Below are 22,162 nucleotides of genomic sequence, written 5' to 3' on the forward strand. Positions count from 1 at the left end.
TCATCACACAATCAGAGTGATCGTTATCAAAATCAATCAGACGCAAATAATTGTTTTGACCAGCGCAATGCGGGGTCAGTTCGATCTGCACAGTATAATGTGGATGATTATTATGCAGAGTATGAGACTGTTGTAAATGACCACTACTAGGACAGCCAACGACAAAGAGAGGGAGTAGTGTCAGTTCCGGTCGATCAGAGTGGGCCTTACGTTGCAGTGACTACATCGGGTGTAGTTGAGCCTTTTCTGTTAGACACTGGTGCGACGAAAAGTTCCATCATGCATTCAAAACTCCCTGGCGCACCTTTGTCTGGCTTAACGAATGTTTCCGTTGGATTCTCTGGCGCCCCTGTTAGTAACCCAGTCTCTAACCCTTTGCCTCTTATGATTGGACCTCGTGAGCTAACTGCTCCACTGATTCTATCTACAGGCTGTGGTGAAAATCTTTTGGGCCTGGATTTGTTGAAACGATTATATGCAACATTGTATTGTTCCCCCGAAGGAGTGGAGCTTACATTAGGACGGAGAGTGATCTCTCCCATGTATTTGTCAGTCGATAAATTCCCACCGGAATTGAGTTCTCTCCCTGCGTCTCTATGGGCCACAGGTCCCAATGACGTGGGCCTGTTAGACATTCCACCATATGTGATTCAATTGAAACCAAATGCGCGATTACCGCGTTTACCTCAATATCGTATTTCTCTTGAGGGCGAACGAGCGCTGTTAGCAATCGTTCATGATCTCATTGGAAAAGGTGTTGTTGAAGAAACTCGTGGAAACGTGTGCAATAGCCCTGTATTGCCGATTCTGAAACGAACTGACCCAACTAAACCTCCTGTGTATCGCTTTGTTATAGATTTGAGAGAGGTAAACAAAATAGTAGTTCCGCAATTTCCTGTGGTTCCCGACATTACGGCCTTACTAACAATGATTCCGGCAACTGCCTCCTGGTTCACAGTGATCGATCTAAAGAATGCTTTCTTTAGCATCCCAATTGCAGAGGAAAGCAGAGACCTATTCGGATTTTCATTAGGTGGTCGCAGCTTTAGGCTAAAACGCGCTCCACAGGGCTACTGTGAGAGTCCGTCAATCTACAGCCAAGCACTTAAAGGTCAACTTGATGCCTTTGTATTACCAACGGGTGCAGCTTTGATTCAATACGTGGATGATCTTTTAGTGGCAGCTGATACAGAAGCTATTTGCAAAACGGCTACAGTATCACTGTTACGCTATCTACATGACTTACACCACAAGGTATCGCCTTCAAAGCTACAGTATTGTTGTCAAGAAGTTACCTATCTAGGTCACTTATTGTCAAGAGAAGGGAGAAGGTTGACCCCAGAGAGAATCGCAGCGATTTCCCGAATGACTGTGCCAAAAACTCAGAGAGATGTTCGCGCCTTTTTAGGTATTACGTCCTACTGCAGACAATGGATTCCAAATTTTTCATTGTTGGCGAAACCATTGATAGCCCTTACGTGCAAGGATGTGTCATCCCCAGTACCTTGGTCTGAAGAATGTCAGAAAAGTTTTTCGGAATTACGTGATGCGTTGTGTTCGGCTCCTGTGTTGGGTACCCCTGACTACAGTAAGCCGTTTACACTATACGTTCACGAGAGGGATGGTTGCGCGTTGAGTGTTTTAACACAACCTTTTGGTGGTAAGCAACGCCCATGTGCCTACTTTTCTTCGACTTTAGACCCAGTAGCTAGAGCCTTGCCGAGTTGTTTAAGGGCAACAGCGGCAGCTGCGGCGTCCATTCGACAGTCCGCAGGTCTAGTCATGGATAATATGCTCACGGTAATGGTTCCGCATGCAGTCGACACTCTATTGAACCGAACGAAAACTCAACATCTGACAAGTGCAAGATTGTCTGGATATGAGTTGACGTTGCTGGCCAGTCACATACGGATAAAACGATGTAATGTGTTGAATCCAGCAACATTGCTGCCGATCGACACAGAATCAAGTGATGAAGCAGTACATGACTGCTATCTCAAAACTGAAGAGGAAACTAAGGGTCGCATTGACCTAAAAGATACTCCATTGACAGACCCCGATGGTACTTTGTATGTGGATGGTTCTTGTTTCAAGTTACCGAACGGTGATGTGACAACTGCGTATGCTGTAGTTACATTGAGAACGATTGTGGAAAACGCAAGGTTAAGTCAGAATTCGGCTCAGGCTGCTGAGTTAATTGCTTTGACGAGAGCGTGTGTGTTGTCTAAAGATAAACGGGTGAATGTGTTTACAGATAGTCAATACGCGTTTGGTGTGGCACATAGTTTTGGACGACTGTGGAGAGAGAGAGGATTCCTTACGTCACATGGTACGAAGATTCAGCATGGCCAGCTTGTGAATGATCTTTTGGATGCACTTACGTTGCCTAAGCAAGTGGCGATTGTTAAATGTAGTGCGCATCGTAAGGTGACGGATGATGTTGGTCGTGGTAATGCGTTTGCGGATGAGACTGCTAAGGAGACTGCCCGGAACCTTAGCACTCGAATGTATGTGACGAGTTCGGTTAGGTGGCCTGCAGAATCAAGTATGTGTGAAAACACTATCGAGAGTGTGAAAGCAATTCAGAATGAGGCCACCGAGACTGAAAAGACAAAGTGGAAAGAAAGTACGGGAAAGTTGGATGCGAATGGTTGTTGGATTGACTTATCGGAACAGAAAAGATGGATGTTGCCTGATGCGTATGTGCTGGCTGTTGTGACTATGGCACATGGGTTAGCACATATTAGCGCGAAAGGTATCTGTAAATTGCTGTTTCCTGTGTGGAAGAATGATGGTATTACGAAATGTGCTGAACGCTTGGTTAAGAATTGTATGATATGTATGTTGTACAATCCCGGTAAGGGAACCCCAACTCCTTCTGGTAGTTTTGCTCCCCCTTCATGTCCCTTTGAGGTGATCCAATTGGACTTCATCCATATGGAGCGATGCAATAACCTGAAATACGTTTTAGTTGTTGTTTGCGCATTCTCCCGATGGATTGAGGCCTATCCTCTCAAAGACAATACTGCTTTGTCCACTGCGAAAATCCTACTGAAGGAATACTTTCCTCGGTATGGAATGCCTAGAATTGTGTGGTCAGATAACGGAAGTGAGTTTGTGGGGAGTGTGATGAAGAGTGTGTGCAAGGGCCTTGGAATTAATCAGAAATTCCATAGTGCCAATCATCCTCAGTCAGCTGGTTTGGTTGAAAAGTACAATGGCACCCTTAAACTAAAACTAGCAAAGATTCAGGCTGTGACAGGTCTTTCGTGGCCTGACGCTTTACCCTTAGCATTGCTGTCAACAAGGGCAACTGTACACTCCCGAGTAGGGCTCAGTCCCTATGAAATAGTGTTCGGTCGTCCTGCCAATGTTTGGGGGGTCCCTAGACCGGGTGCTTTTTGTGATCTTGAGTATCCAATGTTGATCGATTATCTTCATGACTTGACTGCTAAACTGAGGTTAATTCACCAACAGGTTCACGAAGCATTGCCGACGCAGACGGAGGGTCCAGGCCACCAGCTCCAGCCCGGAGATTGGGTGGTAACGCGAAATTTTTCGCGCAAGAACAATTTGGATCCCAGGTTCACTGGACCCTATCAGGTCCTCCTTGCCACGAGAACTGCAGTTCGTCTTGAGGGGCGGAAAAATTGGGTGCATGCCACCCATACCAAGAAAGTCCCCATCCCGTTGCCAGGAGACTCGTGGGTGAGGAAAGGCATTGCATCAACTGAAACCGAAGGATTGCCGACGTTTGTACCTTTCAGCGACGCACAACCTGTCGGAGAATCCTCAGTGCAGCAAAAAGGCATTGTTGAACACTTGTCATCAGAAGACTCAAGACCAGAACATTCAGCTGATCAACAGGGCGTTGTCCCTTCAACGGATCTTTTGTTTAACGAACAGACACGTCCTGGGAAAACCCGATATTTTTTGCGATCCAGCACTAAAGACTAATAAAAAAACCCCGTTCTGTCCCTTGACAAGTGCATTATCCCGTTTTCCATGATCAGTTTGAACACTCATACTATTGTAATTATTTTGTACATATTCATTGAGCTTCGTTCCTTACACTTTTTGTTTCCACAGCTGAGAGACATTGATTTCGCATATATACATATATTTGTGAAATAAAGGCCGTAGGGCCGCGCGCGTACTTCCTTCTGGTTAGTAGGTCTTGACGCTAGGTTAAAGACCGTCGGTTCCTGGGAACTCCTAGGAATTGACTATTGCTACACAGAACGAAGTGCGTCAAGAAACGTTGCGGACGGTCATAGGGAATGGCATTTTCGAAGCTGATGGACTTGGAAAGAGCTCAAGCACAAAGATTCAAGCTGCAGCAACTCAGTCGTACCAAATGTTTTGTGTTCCAAATATTCGTACTGTTTGTGACTGTTTCTGCGTTATTGGCGGGTGGAGTATATTACACGATGTCTTACTTCTTGCCTTCTACCATACCTACTCCTACCCCTGACCTTAAACTCACCTCCACTGTTTCTCCTCATTCTTTTCACATTTTACCTGAACACGAGCAGGCTAGACGTGCAGAATTCCGCAACAATTCCTTTATTCAGCTCCTTCATCAGCATCAGTTAGTGGTTAACACTACTAATTGTTGGGTGTGTGGGTTGATGCCGCATACTACGGATAAGGGAATTCCATATCTGGTGTTACCGTATAGCTCCCAAGGGTCTGCTCGAGCATTTCAAACAATGTTTCGAAGCGCACTGGGTTTCCACCCCATTCGAGAACCACGTTCCCCCTACTCTGGTCCTACCTCGTACCAAAAATCTTTGTCTATAGCAATAGAAGATTTAGATAGTGATATCTATGATCCCTCGCTTATCCCTGAAGAAGAGGTACAAGCCTATAGGGTCCTAAATAGAGGCGAATATAGTGTGTTCACTGGTGAAAAACAGCTTAAAAGCTCGCCTCCGATATGGGTCGTACCCCACATTGGCAATTTTTGTTTAATAGGTCGCGGCCATAGATCGAAAGCCCGACTTGGAGAGAGTGCTTGCACTGAAAATTATATTTTGCCAATGGTCTCGTCCCCTGTGTTTTTGGCTGCCAAGGGTACATACTTTATTTGTCATGATCGTGCGTATGCATGGTTGCCCTCTGACTTCATGGGCTCATGTTTTATCGCAAACTTGTTGCCTCCGACGTTTACTGTAGATACAGATTATCACAAAACTAGAGTTGTGAGAGGCGTAATTAGCGAAGAGGATACTGCCGGTCAAGAGGCAGGAGACTTTTTCAAGGGTTTCCTCCCATTTTGGGGACCTATGGTTAATAGTAGGAACCTGAGACAGTTGACTCGAGTGGTAGAATCGACAGCTAATATTACTGCCAGTGCCCTTGGTAATATCACCACAGAACTTCAGGCGGATAGACTTATGACGTTACAAAACCGTATGGTTTTAGACGTGATCTTAGCAGATCGAGGTGGGGTATGTAAGGTGATCCATTCGAGCTGCTGTATTTTCATTCCTGATAACGCTCCGACTGTCTATCAAGCCATCTCGAAGTTGCATAAGATCTCCGAATCCATACACGTGGATGTAGGGGATTGGACGCTACTTGGATGGATTTGGGGCCTGATGTCGACTTGGGGTTGGAAGATTCTGATGATCATTGGAGTCGTTGTAGCGTTCCTGTTCACGTGTTGCCTTTGCGTGCAGTGTGGTCCTGCCTTATGTGGCCTCTGTGCTACAACGTGTATAAGACAGCCACCTGTTACCAAGGGGTCTCGATTGGACAGAGCTATGCTACAGCAACATCTCGAGGGTCTGATGAATATCGAATATGATTCTGACTAGTGCTTGCCTACATGAGGGCAAAAGGAGCGTCTGAGGTTCCGTGACAATTGTAAGTGATGTTTTCGACTCGCACGAATATGGTCGAGTCTGGTATCTAAGAACCGCAAATGACGAGTTTAGTAAGTGTGCGCAGTTTCGCTGTGCTAACTTAAACCGTTCGTTTAATATATGGGTTTTTCATCTGTACCCACGGGTTCCATCTTAGATACGGCATCCATTTTGTCTCTTGCCCTCAAGTAGCCAGCGAACGGACACTGTCCGCTTCGTTACCCTGGGACTCTCAAGATATTTGTGGAAGACACATGTTCTTTGTAAATATCTTTTACGATGAGGGGGATGATACTGTAAGGCAGATGGCCCCGCTTGAGGCTCATCTTGCCGTGCCGGTTTATTATCTCAGCCGTGCATCTCATTAGGCACGTCCCTTTGATGCCTGTATCTCGTGTTTCCTGATACCTCCCCTTTTACACCCTTTTCGATCTCCCCACTGTCTCCATCTTCCTCTGCACCTGTCTTTGTCCCTATTTCGATCTGTTTTACTGCCGATTGGAATTCACTAATGTTGGGAAGATGGGTTTTTACAGTTGGGAACCGCCAAATGTTTCCGCACTTATGTTCCGGACCTTATGTGTATCAAAGTGACCAAAGCGACCCCTCTGAGGGATAATTATGGGAACCAGGTTGTAAACTTTTGTGTACCATGTTGTCCTATGAGTAAATTCTGTATAAAAGGAGCGCTCCACAGAACCAATTTGAAGCAGTCTCCCCAAGTTGCACGTGTTGTACTTGTTGTGACTTCTGTGTTCCCTGCAGTAAATAAACCTTGAATCTTTGACGCCGAAGGAAGTGTCCCGTGTCTCTGTAAATTGTGCGCCGAAACAGGTATCCCATGAAGGTTATAGGTGTTGTTCCCTGGCACCGCTGGTACTGTTAAAAGTCCAGTCCTTCAGACTAGAATTCAGGAATTAATTCATTCTGAAGCAAAAAACTCAGGGCCATATGTGCAGTCCTGTTCCACAATGTACCACATCTCCAACAGGTTTACTTAGTACCATATAGGAAATACCTATTGGAAATAGGCAGACTGCGAAGAAGTAATTACAGATTTATGTTGCTCGATGTAGCATTCTAGTGTTTCGCGGGTCTCGGCCGAGACCCGGAAACACATGCACACAATGTAGCACCTTCTGGCCAGGCGTGGCCAGAAGGCTTTAAATAAAGGGGACCAAGTCGCTCGTGGCTTCCGGTCCCGACATACCAGCAAGCTGACTGTGTGTCCGTTCTTTTGCACCCTAGGCCCCACACTAGTCATTACCGTGTGTTCTTCACGTGTCCCCATCCAGCACCACATTGGCGACGAGGGGGTGCCGAGGCGCGTGCACCCTGGCTGTTGATTCCGGTGAGGAGCAGTGTCGCAGCGGCGAGGTCCGGGCGCTGTGTGAGGTCCGTCGTGGTGCCGCCTGCAGTGCCGTCCCAGCGCCAGCATCCGGTGAGCAGCGTTGGCTGTGCTGCGTGTGGACCGGGATCGTGGGGAGGTGCTGCGGGGGAAAGTGTGATACAGCCTGTTTGAGCGGTGCGGCCTGGACGAAGGCCCGACCGGCAAGATCCGTGGTGCGCACATGCGCAGTGAGTTTAAGGCCCGCCCCAATCGGGAAGCGTGAGGAAAGGCCGAGTGTAGGCCTGGAAGCGGCGACGGCGCTCCTGCGGTGGCAGCCGGAGGTGTGTGGAGCGTGGAGGCAGCTGGTGGTGGAGCCCAATAAGCCTTGGCAAAGGCAAATAATAAAAGAAAAAAAAAAGCTCTTCGTGGAGGAAGCGTGTAGACCAGTGCAAGTCAAAAGATAGGGTCCTACAAGACTGTGTGGAGTTGATGACCACAGTATATAAGCATAACCAAGTGCAGGCAGAGCTATAAGTGCGGCATCAGGAGAAAGTACCTCGAACCCCGAATAAGGGGACCAGTGCACAACTAAACAAAAGAAAAAAAAAAATGTCAGTGCAACAAGATGCAGGCGCAGGGGGAGGGGCACAACAAGTCGCAGCCCCAGCACTGCAACCACCCCAGTACTACAAGCTGGACAGCAAGGGCCAGGAGTTGTGATCCAACCGTCTCCACATGCTCAGATCAATCCTATTCCCCCATTCAGTGCGTTAGTGGATCCTAGCACGGCAGCACCACGCTGGGGGGTGTGGTTGAGCCGCCTGAATAATTACTTCACGGCGACGCGGGAAAAGGACAATGAGGTAAAGAGGTCTCTGTTGCTGCATTTCGGTGGTGATGAACTATACAAGCTGTTCTTACACCTGCCTAACACGGGAGCGGCTACAGATTACGATGGCGCAGTGCAGACGCTGAATGCGCACTTTGATCCACAACTGAATCAACATTTCGAAAGGTTCAAATTCAGACAGTCCAGGCAAAGGGAAGGGGAAACCATGGATGCGTTTCATGCCCGGCTTCGGGAATTAATAAGCACATGCCAGGACGACGACCAAGAGAAAGAGGTGACGGCACAATTGATTCAGGGGTGCAAGAACAAACATCTGAGAACACTCATTCTGAGGCAACCCCGCATAACGCTGGATGAAATACTACTCTTAGCTCGGTCGCATGAGCTATCGGACACGAGAGCAGCAGCTATGGAATCAGGTATTAACCCATCAGCAAGCTCTGAGGTTACAATCAAGACCGAAAGAGTAGATGCTGTCCGGAGCACCAACCGCGGAGGTAGAGGAAGATGGCCGACCAGAACACCAAGACGCCCACAATGTGGGTCCTGCGGATATGAAGAACACAATCGCGAGAGCTGCCCTGCAAGAGGCAAGACTTGTGACAAATGCGGAGGAAATAATCATTTTGCGAGTGTATGCAGAGGAGGAGCAAGAGGCATGTCGCGAGGGCAAAGGACAGAGGGAAGGAAAATTCCGACCAAAGCAGTTCGACAGCTAGCTCTAGAAGAGACACGGGACGGGACCCTGGCGAGAGGAAACAGAACGCCATCCCGTCACCCTAACCGGCTGGATGACTCGTCAACAGATGACGAAGATGAATGTTATTACGTATCGTTCGTCAATGAGCTCAAGAGGCGGCGCCGGCCACAACCCAAGTGTCACATCCAAATTGATGGGTCGACAGTGACAGGAGTCATAGACACTGGAGCAACGATCAATGTCATGGGCATCCAGCACTACAAGGCTCTACGACCTAGACCTCATCTAGTACCATCGAAGGCACGAATCTTAACCTACGGCAGCAACACTCCATTGCCAGTGAGAGGGAAAATGACGGTGCGGGTGAAAGCTGAAGACCAGGAATTGATGACAACGTTCCACGTTATTGACAAGGAAGCGGATCTACTCGTTGGGAGCCACACAGCAGAAGACCTCAAATTGATTGCATTTGCACAGGCAGTCAAACTGTTCCACACGGAAGAAATCCTTCAGTTATTCCCAACACTGTTTCAAGGCCTAGGCACCATCAAAAGACCGCCTGTTAAGTTACACATAGACAAGGCCATACGCCCTATCGCCTTAAGGCATCGGAGGATACCGTTTCATCTCAGGGCTGCGGTAGAACAAGAGCTGATCAAACTAGAAGAGCAGGGGGTGATCGAAAAGGTGACAGGACCAACACGGTGGGTGTCGCCAATGGTAATTGCGGAGAAGCCTCGACAACTCGGAAAAATCCGCATATGCATAGACATGAGAATGCCGAACAAAGCAATCAAGAGGGAGCGGCACCTCACCCCCACAGTGGATGACATCCTTACAGACTTAAATGGGGCGCAATGGTTTTCCAAACTGGATCTAAATGCGGGATACCACCAGTTGAACCTGGCAGAGGAGAGTCGATACATCACGACGTTCTCCACACATCTGGGCCTACGGAGGTACAAAAGACTTAATTTTGGAATCACTTCGGCGGCAGAAATCTTCCAAAACACAATCAAAGAAATTCTATCTGGACTAAGTGGAGTGTTGAATGTCAGCGATGATATTCTCATTCATGCGAAGACTAGCGAGGACCATAACAAAAGGCTCAAAGCTACACTGAAATGACTAGCTGAGTTTCGGGTCACGCTGAACAAAGAGAAGTGCCAATTCTTTAGGCAGTCTATAGAATTCTTTGGATACGTGTTTGGAACTGAAGGAGTAAAGGTGGACCCGCGGAAGTCGATGGCAATCAAGAATGCCCCCGCCCCAACAACAGCGTTCGCAGTGAGGAGCTTCATGGGAATGGCTCAGTATTGCGCTCGATTCATCCCCCAACTGGCCACTATAGCTGAACCGCTGAGAAATTTGACGAAGAAGGAAAACTCATGGCAGTGGTCAACAACCGAAGAGGAAGCGTTCAACAAGATAAAGGCAGCGTTGCTGGACAGCACAACTATGGCCTACTTTGACACGGCACGCAAAACTGAAATCGTAGTTGACGCAAGCCCAGTGGGGCTAGGGGCATTGTTGTCGCAGGAAGCAGAGCCGGGGACATGGGTACCGTTGGCATTCGCCAGTAAGGCGCTCACTGCAACTGAGTCTAGATACTCACAGATAGAGAGGGAAGCGTTGGCTGTGAAGTGGGCCTGTAATCATTTCCACTTATATATCACCGGACAACCCTTCAGGATGGTTACGGATCATCAGCCGTTGGTGCCCCTGTTCAGAGGTACTGCCCCACATCCTCCACCAAGGATTGAACGATGGGCCATCCAGGTTCAACACTACCAAATGGACTTAGTGTATAGACCAGGAGCCAAGAACCCAGCAGACTTTCTGTCGCGGTATCCACAGAAAGACACAAGTGAAACCCTCAATCAAGAAGTGAAAACTGAGGAATATGTTGACATGGTGTCCCGACTGTCGTGCCCCCAGGCTATGGCACCTGAAGAGATTCTGGCTCAGTATAGAGAAGATGCTGTCATCACCAGAGTTAAGGTAGCAAAGGACAGTGGGTCATGGGAGAACTTTCTGCGAAATGTGAGTGACTGGGACGTAAGAGATAGGACCAGGTTATCCCAATTCTGGAAGGTCCACAATGAACTCAGCCAAGCGAGCAATGGTCTAATACTGCGAGGCACGAGAGTAGTGATCCCACTGACGCTTCACGATCGAGCAACATCGCTTGCTCACGAGGGACATCAAGGAACGAAGAGGATGAAGGCCCGGATGAGAGAAAAGGTGTGGTTCCCTCACATGGATGAAAAGGTTGATGAACTAGTTCGGAATTGTCGAGCGTGCCAGCTTACCAGTCTTCCAGAAGCACCAGCCACCATCATAACGGAAGAACCACCCCCAGCGCCCTGGTCATGGATCAGTCTAGACTCTGGGAGTTTCCCCGATGGGAGAGAGACAGTAGTTGTAATTGACAGTTACACGAAATACCCAGTGGTGGAAGTAGCTCAGTCCACCAGTTTCGCGAATGTGCAACCAATACTCAGCAAGATTTTCGCAATGTTTGGTCTTCCACAAGTCGTCAAAATGGACAACGGGTCCCCGTTCCAGGGGCATGAGTTCAAAGAGTTCTTACAAAAATTAGGCATCATTCATAGGAGGATCACGCCCCAATGGCCCCAAGCCAATGGGGAAGCAGAGCGATTCATGAGAACAGTAAACAAGACTCTGAGAATCGCGCTGGTAGAAGGTTCAGATCCGGAGGAGGCGCTACAGGTGTTCCTGAGGGAGTACAGAAGCACTCCTCACAGCAGCACCCAAAGATCCCCGTGGTCGCTAATGTTCGCTGGGCCACGACGTGACCTGTTACCAACAGCAGAGAACTGGTGCTCGGAACCATACTCGCCAGCTGAATCTCAAGAGAGGAGGAGAAGGACAAATGAAAGAGCAAGCCTCCGGAGACGGGCGCAAGATAGAGTGCTGGCTCCAGGTGACGCAGTTCTGGTAAGAGCAAGGCGACCCGGAGGAAAATTCAGGACCCCTTATGAAGTTGAACCATGGACAGTCAAAGCCACTACAGGAACAGCAGTGACAGCCCAGAAACCGGGAGAAGAAATTACCCGGAATATCTCGTGGTTCAAACGGATCTCTTCGAAGCATGGAAATCCGGAGACAACTGGAGAGCCTACATTTGAAATGGCCAGTCCACCTGCCAACAGTTGTGAGACCCAGGAGAGCGCGGAACTCACCAGCATGTCCTCACCTCTCCGGAGAGAAGAGTCTGAGCGTCTACTGGCCCGAGGGAGGGGATCTCACAACCTGAGACCAAATCCGAGACCCAGTCGGATATTAGCAGACTTTGAGTGGTGACTCTGTCAGAAAGAAGTTATCACAAGAAAATTGAACACTAACTTGGTGAGGGATGTAGCATTCTAGTGTTTCGCGGGTCTCGGCCGAGACCCGGAAACACATGCACACAATGTAGCACCTTCTGGCCAGGCGTGGCCAGAAGGCTTTAAATAAAAGGGACCAAGTCGCTCGTGGCTTCCGGTCCCGACATACCAGCAAGCTGACTGTGTGTCCGTTCTTTTGCACCCGAGGCCCCACACTAGTCATTACCGTGTATTCTTCACGTGTCCCCATCCAGCACCACACTCCCTTGAGTGCATGCACTAAGTACTATAACTGTATTGAAGAATCATTAGCCGAGCCAATTTGATTGGTTTTAATGAACTTAAGAAATTGAATGGCATTTCTGCATGTCTGTATTAGCATGCCAATGTTTGTTAAAACACGTTGCTGACCCTTCATACAATTCGTTCCATCACATATTTTGCACGTTGCTCAAATCCTTTTATATGTGCTGTACCGTTGCACAGTGGCCATGTATATTTGTGGATGATTTGGTGTTCGAGAAGTGGAACTCTGTGTATATTGGACACTGCACGCTGCCCTCATTTAGCTGATTTCCTAATTGAATATATAGGCTTGCGGTTCATGCAAAAATATATGAATGTTTAGTGCAATGAATTAAGTGGCAAGAGTGTGTGCTTCAATGTATATGCAGGAGGCATATTCAACAAGCACATGGCCAAGCGAAAGGGCCATTTTGAACTTCTGATTTACCTTGAGTGGGGACAGGAGTTGTCGAAGTGTGTGCAGCAGGGGAGTGGGTAGACAGCTAGTCATCCTTCTTGTGCGAGGAGATAATGTAGCTTTGCCAAATAAGCATTGGCATGTCCATCCATTGAATGCTGACTCTGCTTGAATTTTTTTTTGATCACATAGCTATGAGTCATAGCTGGGGGGCAATTTGAGGCAACAATCTACATATGAGTGTGTCTGTAACCATGCATTCTCAGTTGATTTATTGTATGGGATTATTTTACTGACTCTTTAGTTATTCCTCATAGACATTGTTGATGATGTTTATCAGCTTATTGCAACAATATTTTGACTTGAAGCTGCAACAGTCAAAGCATAACACCTTCTGTGCCATACCTTTTGAGTTAAGTGTCCAAGACTCAGGTCCTGGGAAGAAAAAGCTTCTTTCGGGCTGTGCTACGATAATTTATATTAGACCTAAAATCTATTAGATGTGGCAGACCACAAGATCAGCCTTGACTCCTTTGTATTTTATTGCTGTCCCTTCCTCCTGACTGTACTAGTTTATACAAATGCATTTTATCTTGGATCTCAAAGAGTATTATGTGTGCAAAAGTTACTGTCTCCCTCTGTGCCTCCCTTTTAAAGAGGGATCTAGTGAGGCAGTTAGTTTTCTAGTGGGTAAGCGTAGTTTCATGGGTGTCATCTTTGCCCATTGAAGATGTAGTGCAGACAGGGTGTATTTTTTGTATGACTTGGAGTTGATGTGCTACTGAGCACTTAGGCAACTTTGTTAATTAAGTAGTGGTGGTGCAACCAGCCCTTCTTGTTCCTCTTGATTCATAGTCTAGAGATTGATCAGGATCCTGTACACAATAGAGGAGCATGCAGTCATGTGCATGGTTAATCTGTGGAGCAGGGTCCCCATGTTGATGTTTTCAAATCTTTCTTTGTATGGCATTCTGCAGCAGGACGTGACAGATTGCCATGATGTGCATGTTTATTCTTCTGCCAGGACGGAGGGCATTAGCATCATAGTGACTGAGAAAATTGATTAAGGTGTTCTCAATATCATAAATGATTATTACTAGTAAGGGACCCTAATAAGTTGTGTCTTCTACTGAGTCTGCGAGAGGTGCTCCTGTTTTTTTAACAGACTCCCGCCTACATGTTTCTATTTCGCATGATCCATCATTAAGTCCTCACCCTGTGCAGTTGTTTAAATTGGTAGTTCTCAACTCTTCTCTTGATAGGAAAACAGGAGTGCCTCCTTAGATTTGGCAAAAGACACAATTTAGGAGGGTACATCTCCAGTGGTACTGATTTATGATTGTTTGGAAAACTATGGTAACCCCTTCAATAAAACTCTTTCCTCTATCCCTCCATTTTAAGTTCTAGACATTATAACCTTGCCCTGAATACTGATTTTTTGCATCCTAGTCAATCGGGTTTTGGCCTCATCATAGCATGGAGACATCGCTATTGGAGGTATAAGACCACTGTACCCGCATTAAGGTGAAAGCACTGAGTTGAGTTTACTCTATCAGCAGCATTCAATACCATCCCATATGATATCCTGTTACAGCGCCTGGCCACCTGGGGTTGGAGGTACAGTGTGGGACTGAGAGAAATTGTTTCTTGATTCCAGAGGTCAGTCGGCTTGGTTGGCATCCTTTACATATTCTGGTCAATCTCTTAAGCAGGGTGTACCATTGGGCACCTTGTTGAGCGCTACTCTATTTGACATTTTCATGGTCCTGTTGGCATTGTTGTTGAAATCCTTTGGGTGCAAGTTAGATGACACTCCTCTTCTTTGGGACTCTTTCCACTTCGGTGAAGAAATCATTTAAAGTTTGCATGCATGCTGTTCTCAGTTAGATGCATTGGAGCCAGCTGAAATGCAACTCAGATAAGATGGAAATTCTTTTATTTGGTTCCCATCAGGCCAATTGGTGGGAGGCAGGCTGGCCTTCTTGTTTGCCGACCCCGCACCTCCATCTCCAGAGGTAAAAAATCTGTGAGTCAAATTCGACAGCTATCTCTCTTTCCAGCCACAGGTCTCGGCAGTGGTGGGTGCCTGTTATAGATTGCTTCACACCATTTACAAATGTCTGTTTATATTACATCTATAGTGCAGGAAGATTGTGTTGGTTATGTCTCAGCTATATCACGCCAAATCTCTCTATCTGCAGATGACCGAATCATCGATTGGTCATTTCCATATAGTCCAGAATTACATTGATTGACTTATCTTGAGACCTAAAATGTCAAATTTTTTAGATCTCTGCATTGGCCACCCATTAAGCAGAGGGTCCCCTTTAAATCGCACACGTGGTCCATCAAAGCTCTTTTTGGCCAGCCTTGCCTCTCTCACCAAGGGATTTTCACTATATTGTCCTTTACGATATCTGCACTCTACATCAGCAGTCTTGGTGGTAGTACCACAAATCGGGCACATAAGGAAGGAAAGGAATTTCTTCAACTATTTAGCTGCTAAGGCATGGAATCAGCTCTTCTGGGAACTACGGATTCTGGCATTGGTGGAGGTCTTTCATAAGAGAATAAAATGTGACTCTTATCTGCTGCTTAACTATGGCCTTTTTAACTCTTTCCTTTGTTTCCTGTGTCGTACCCACATAAAGACCTCTATGATCAGTCTTATAAGTGTTCTAATTCTTTTGTCATGCCTTCGTGTAGTTGCCGGTAATTGTGGAGCGCTTCATCCATTCAAAGTTCTTTTATAAGGTACAGACTTTTAATTCTCTTTCAGTGCTAACAAATGATAACGTCTCGTAAACATATGCTGCTTGTGCAGATCGTGTACACAATTTTCTTCCCTATTTATTGAGCATTTTTATAGTTGCAAGTAGGTAAATATGTTAAAAATATATTTGTGTTCAGTACGGAGTCATGTATTATGTTAAACAAATGTTTATTACATATGGTTGGTTTTATCCAAATTTACATTACACAGCCTGACCCAAAAAGGCCTAGCAAGATTGCAGCTCATGATGTTGCTCTTAGAAAGACTTATTGGCCAGCTTGAGGTCAGGTTGTCCTGAAATGCAAAAATAAAAGCCATTATGTCTGAATTGATGTGATCAGCCTAGTATTTAAGCCCGAACAAAACCAATACAAGCCTACTGCAATGAGTAAAAGAGGTACTGCTTGCTGTATACAATGTTTGTATGAAATTAACAAAACTGAATGTGACAAAAAGTGTAATAATTGATTCTACATGCAGATGTAGAAAGTCTGTTATGCATTGTAATGCACTTACTAAGAGGTGAAATGATGCACCAAGCTGCCTATAACAGGACCCTGAGAATAAAACGCTCATCTGGCGCTGATCTAATATGGGATTCATATTATCTGAAAGTAATGGCTAAAGTGGGTTGACCCACACAAGCCATTGGTTGAAGTGGGCTGACTGAAAGTCCATTCTATGAACATTTTTAACGCCTTAACCGAGGCGAAAATTCAGCTGCGGTGCGGGCGTTCCATTGAGTGGGCGGGGCCATGTCGGCCAACGGATGTGTGCAGCACTACGGAGGTAGTGCTCGTGACGGCTGTTAGCCGACGGGCGCACGTAAAGGGTTAAACAAGATGTCTTGCAGACGTAAAAAGGGCAATGGTTTCTGGGGAAATTACCGACATAATGTGCCAATGGGTGCACCACCAGCATGCCCACTTTATTGGCCATTAAATGGAACAAGGCTACAACATGATATAAACAGGTATGTAAACAAAGTCTGCCCATTGTGTGCACAGGAGCACCGTCAACCACAATGATGTGAGAAAACTAATGGGTGGTTTATAAACTTGTTAGGGGCATTTGGACAACAGAGAATTCTGAGATTCCCAATAACCTCACATAATAGTTGCTTTTGTTGACCATACAAATTTATGTATGTTGATGGCAGAAGTGCCCCGTCCCCTGCCAAAGTGGGGGAGGGTCGGGTCAGAGGAGGGAGGTAAGGGTGAGAGGGGGTTTTGGGGACAAAATTAAAACAAAAAATATGTACCTGAATGCCGCCAACGCCGCCGTCGCCAGCCCAGCCGCATCGCGCTCTTCCTGCATCTGGGCACAGGTTCCCAGACTGCCCTGCGGCTGCATGAATGCAGTGTCAGGATTGGCCGGAGCACTGGCAACTTGCACTCCCAGGCATACTTGGAACCTGTACCTGCTCTCTCCAGCCCCAGCAATGCAGCAGGGACTGGAGAGAGCTTCACTGCTCATGAGGGTTTGACCGGCCTGAGACACCCAGCCAAACCCTCATGCGCAGTGAAGGGAGTGCACTACCACCCCGACTAGCAGTGTCATCCACTAAACCTGCCCCCAAGACTCATCAGAGACCTGGAGGTGGGTCCAGGGGGTTAAAATAAAAAGATAATAAAACAGGTTTAAAACCCATTTTATTATCATTTTATTTTTAAGGTGGTGTGAGGGGTGGCAATCCTCTGCTCTAATGGAGGGGCCACTGCTAGTTGATGGTCAGTCCATCCTTAGAACAAACAATGATCTTAGTGAACTGGAACATGAGTGGAAAGGGGGCAACACTGCAAGCAGTGACTGGAACTGTGCTCAGTCAAAAACAAAATATAATTAGAGACAGACATTTAGGGAGATGAATATTAATAAGAAAATATTCAGGGTATCCACCAGCAAAAACTGTCTGGAAGATGAGTAGAAGACATCTGCGATTTCAATTCTTAATAAGAATGATCTCTGACAGCCAGATGAACTGAGGACAAAAGGATCATGTTCAAAAGTGTGAAGACGATAATCGGTGTATTTTTGTTGTTTTGATTGACCTGTAAAATAAAGCTAGTTGTAAAAGGGTTGGTAGTTAACTTAACAAGCACCAAGTAATTGAATCACAGTTATGAGCATGATCAAAGCCATGGATAACCAAACTTTTGGCCAATACTATTGGTGGGTACTTGATTCGATTTAAGGCCCTATGCATGCGTCGGGGAACATCCATTACGACACGGTGTTTACACCGCACTACCATTACAACGCTGGTTTTACAACGCAAGTCGTTACCACGACTTGCGCTGGAGGACGCTCTAGGCTAAGGAATAGTAGATTTACTATTCCAAGACCTTCCCTACTGTACCTAGGCTGGTGTTGGAATAGTAAATTTTACTATTCCTAAGTCCAGCACCCTACAGCGCAAGTCGTGGTAACGACTTGTGTTGTAAAACCAGCGTTGTAATGGTAGTGCGGTGTAAACACCGCGTTGTATTGACATACAAACCATGCGTCAGTGTGGTGGACTATTGATCATATAAAATTGTGAAACACAGCATATTATTAGTTGGACAGTGAAGTAACCCTCACAGGAGATCAACACAAGTTTGATATAAAAAAACAGAATATCTAAATGCTCTTACATATCCCCATGCATCCAGAATGCACATGTGCGGACGACAAAGACTCACTACCAACAAACGATACTGCCAGAACATATTATACACTTACATGTAATACATCTGTCCGAATGTGCACTTGTCATAGCAATGTGAGGAAGGTCACTGCACCCCAAGCAGCACAGCATCCCAGCAGTGAAGAATTTTGTGAGAGTGATCTAAACTTCAGGTGTAGACTCATTTACGTCATCAGTCTTCTAATAAGTACTTTTAGAATGGGTCATTTTTTAAATACAAAAAATGCATGTAACTTCTACAGGAAGTTATTGTTAGCAAATTAATTAGTACAACTGAAAAGTTTCTACATTAAAATTCATTGGTATGGTTGGATCCAAAATACATATTCCAGGTTATTAAGATGAACAAAAACACAGTAAGTGATTTCGGATCATTTACTAATTGTCATATTCCCAGAGAAGAAATATGAGTTTATTCCATTTCATCGCAACACACAGAATAATTGGGATTCAAATACCCTCCCAAAGCAGAAGAGAAAAGCCCCGTGGAACACATTATTTTACAGCTATTTATAGTAAACAAGCTCTATGCCACCCTGATATATTCCATGCTATTCCATAAGCAAGTGATTATTTACTCATGTTATATTCGAAATCACCAAATATCTCATCCTCTTCTTCCCACCTCCCTAAATTATAAAGTCGTCCTCTCCAAGACATTTTAGTGTAGGGACATCTCTGTACTACCAATGAGGAGTAAATAAGAATTGTGCAGCGAACAAAATATTGGATATGCACACACCTTCATTTTTGCTGAATAAAACACAGATGGCGGCACAAAATGTCACCAACGTGTCCAAAATCACAACATTCTGTATTCAGCAAAGCAGCTATAACAAATGCCCTTAGAGATAAAGAATCTAAGAAGAAATAGCGCAGGCGTCTAATTATACCATGCCGTTTGCTTCTTTTATCTGTAATTGGATGGTATAGTCTTTCATTCTAATTTACTTTACATCTAAACTGTGATAATCAAGACAAGCAGAACAGAATGGTCTGCAACTGCCTATACCACTGACACCAGTTAATGCCTAATTATAACAGCTAAATTAAAGATGTGACTGTAAAGAGCAAAAGTATCAAAGTGAAGCATTTAATTCTGGGGTAAAATCAGGCTTCCTACATTGTAACAAAGGAAATCAATATTATAGCTCATTATATTGGTATTGCTAAATAGATTATTGAAATACGGAATAGTGTATGTAGGGAAAAAGTTGTATCTTGATGTAATGAAGTATTTTAATGAGGGACTTGTGCTAAAGAGTTAGTTCACATTTAGGTCCAAATCTGTTTGCCAATATTGGGATAAAATCAATCTGAGCATTACAGTTTCAACAAAGACTTCCCTTTGATGCCAATGTATATTTGGGTTTCCCTCTTGTCTGAAAAGCTGTTCCCACATTTAAAAAATAAATGTATAACTTAGAACAAATACGTGTACAATGAACTTCAACATGCAAAAAGGTCTTGTGGGCAAAGTTGACTTTGAAGTTACGATCAATGGCCATACAATTGGTCTGCTTACAAGTTGAGTAGGGAATAACATGATTAAAAAAGCCTGCTGTAGTGAAAAAAAACAAAGTATAAAACGTTTGTTTACAGAAAGCAATGCATCTGGGAGATGAAGAATTTAGGGCCAGATGTAATACCATTAGGAAATTGGTATTCCTACGATTTGGGAAACGGGAATTGAGGACTTTTTTAGCAGCAAGGGAGCAGAACATATACTGGGGCAGCTTACAGTCTGATACCTTTCATCTCCCGTGCGGAGTACCACAGGGTTCTGCTCAGTCTCTAATGCTTTTTTATTAATATATATGTCTCCCCTCTGGCCAGACTTGTAGAAAGCAAGGCTTCTCCCTGTTCTCCTATGCGGATGACTCCCAGCTCATAATATCGTTTTCAAAACAACCAGAGATAGTTGCCAGCGGCTTTCATGTCTGTTTGACAGATATTATGAGCTGGATGAGCCTAAACTTTCTTAAGATAAACACCAACAAGACAGAGGTACTGGAGTTCGGTAAGGGCCTTTCACTGTAGAACAAAACTTGGTGGCCAACAGAGGCAGGTGATTGTCCCTGCCCTACCACTAAAGTCAGGAACCTTGGAGTGATCTTCGAGGATCAGCTCAACTTTTCGGCCCAGGTTAATCATCCGACCTCCTCTTGCTTTTTCTTACTACAATGTTTACGTAATATCTTCCCCTTTATTCCACAGGAGCTTCAAAAAACTGTTGAAGCAGCGCTTTTTCTTTCAAAATTAGACTACTGCAACACGCTGTTTATGTGCATTGACAAGTCTCAGAGAATGAAACTACAGTCATTACTAAATGCGGCGGCTCGATTGTTGTTAAACATACCTAAAGGCCACTGCACATCTGCGGGCATAAGGTAATTTCATTGGCTTCCTGTCCAGCACTGAGTGGAATTTAAGGCCCTCTACATGGAGGTGGTTGGTGGAGATCCAGAATTTGCTTTCCTGGTACTCTCCCACTAGAACCCCTAAATCCACAAACTCTGGTCTCGTCCACACCCCCAAAATTTGTAGCGCAAGGTGGGGGGGTCGGAGCTTATCACACTGTGCAGGAAAGCTATGGAATCATTTGACTTCCACCATGCGACTTCAATCCAATCAGATGATCTTTAGGAAAGAGCTGAAGACCTGGCTGTTCCCTTCAAGTTAAACCTCTGGTTCTACAGCTTAGTCTCCCCACGCACGCACTCAGCGCCAAGACGCCACGGCATTCGAGCGCTTTAAAAATAACTATCCTATCCTATCCTATTCTCAATGGGCACCAAATATGCACGTTATTCATGTTCATGAGGGAGGTCGCAATTTGCGACCCATTAGGAATCGTACCCATCACAGGGATGGCAGCTGCTGAGGTCAGTAGACCACCATGTCTGTGATTGCTTTTCAATAAAGCAAACTTTTTTTTAAATGCATCCCATTTTCATGCTTTTGTCTTGTTTATTATAGAACGAGGGACCCTTATGTTACCCAGCGGACTTCGTTGTCTAGTGACTTAAGTGTTTGGGTGTGGTTATTAAAATTCATGACACAGTACGTGCCAGTTAACACTTACACTCCAGAGCATAAAGACATGTATAACGAGCTCCGTGAGTGGTGTTACTCATTTACATGCTCCCAGGCTGGGGAGGATGCTACAACTGCTGATGAGATGGGGGGGGGTGTAAACCCAGCAACCTAAAGAGTCAACAGGCATCTCCCAGAGAGTTTGCTGAGAGGATGTATGACATTACAACGCAAGCATTTACCACGCATGCTTTTGCATCACAGTTTTTACAACGCATACCATTAGAACGCATTGCGCTTTGGGGTGCTGGATAGTGAATAGTTTAATTTACTATTCCAACTCCAGTCCCCGTGGATAGTAGGGAAGGTGTTGGATAGTAAATTAAATATATTCCCTATCCTAGAGCGCCCCCCCAGCGCAATGCGTTGCAATGGTTTGCGTTGTAAAAGTTACGATGTAAAAGCACTGCATGGTAAAAGTTGCGTTGTAAAGGATGTTTCCCTTGCTGAGATCCAGCAAATTGTGTGTGCTTTCCACGTGCACCTCAGTCAAAGTGAAGAATCAACAGTTGGTGTATGTGGAGTCAAAGTGCAACTCCCGCCAGTATGAGACCTTTGAAGACAGTGAAGGCCCAATGGAAAGTATAATTTATCGTTGGTCGGAAAATTGCTACTACAACCAAAATAAGAAGCGCAACACTACAATTCAGCACAGTGACATCATTCATCCAGTATGATAACTCTAAATGCAGTGATCACCAGGTACAGAAAGCGCAAGAGCCGGGGACAGCCAGGTAAACAAGAACACTGTGATCAGAGGTAGATGAGCACAAAGAAGTACTACGAGGCAGAGGTTAACCA

Source organism: Lissotriton helveticus, chromosome 12 (assembly GCF_964261635.1).
Source record: "Lissotriton helveticus chromosome 12, aLisHel1.1, whole genome shotgun sequence".
NCBI classification, from domain to species: domain Eukaryota; kingdom Metazoa; phylum Chordata; class Amphibia; order Caudata; family Salamandridae; genus Lissotriton; species Lissotriton helveticus.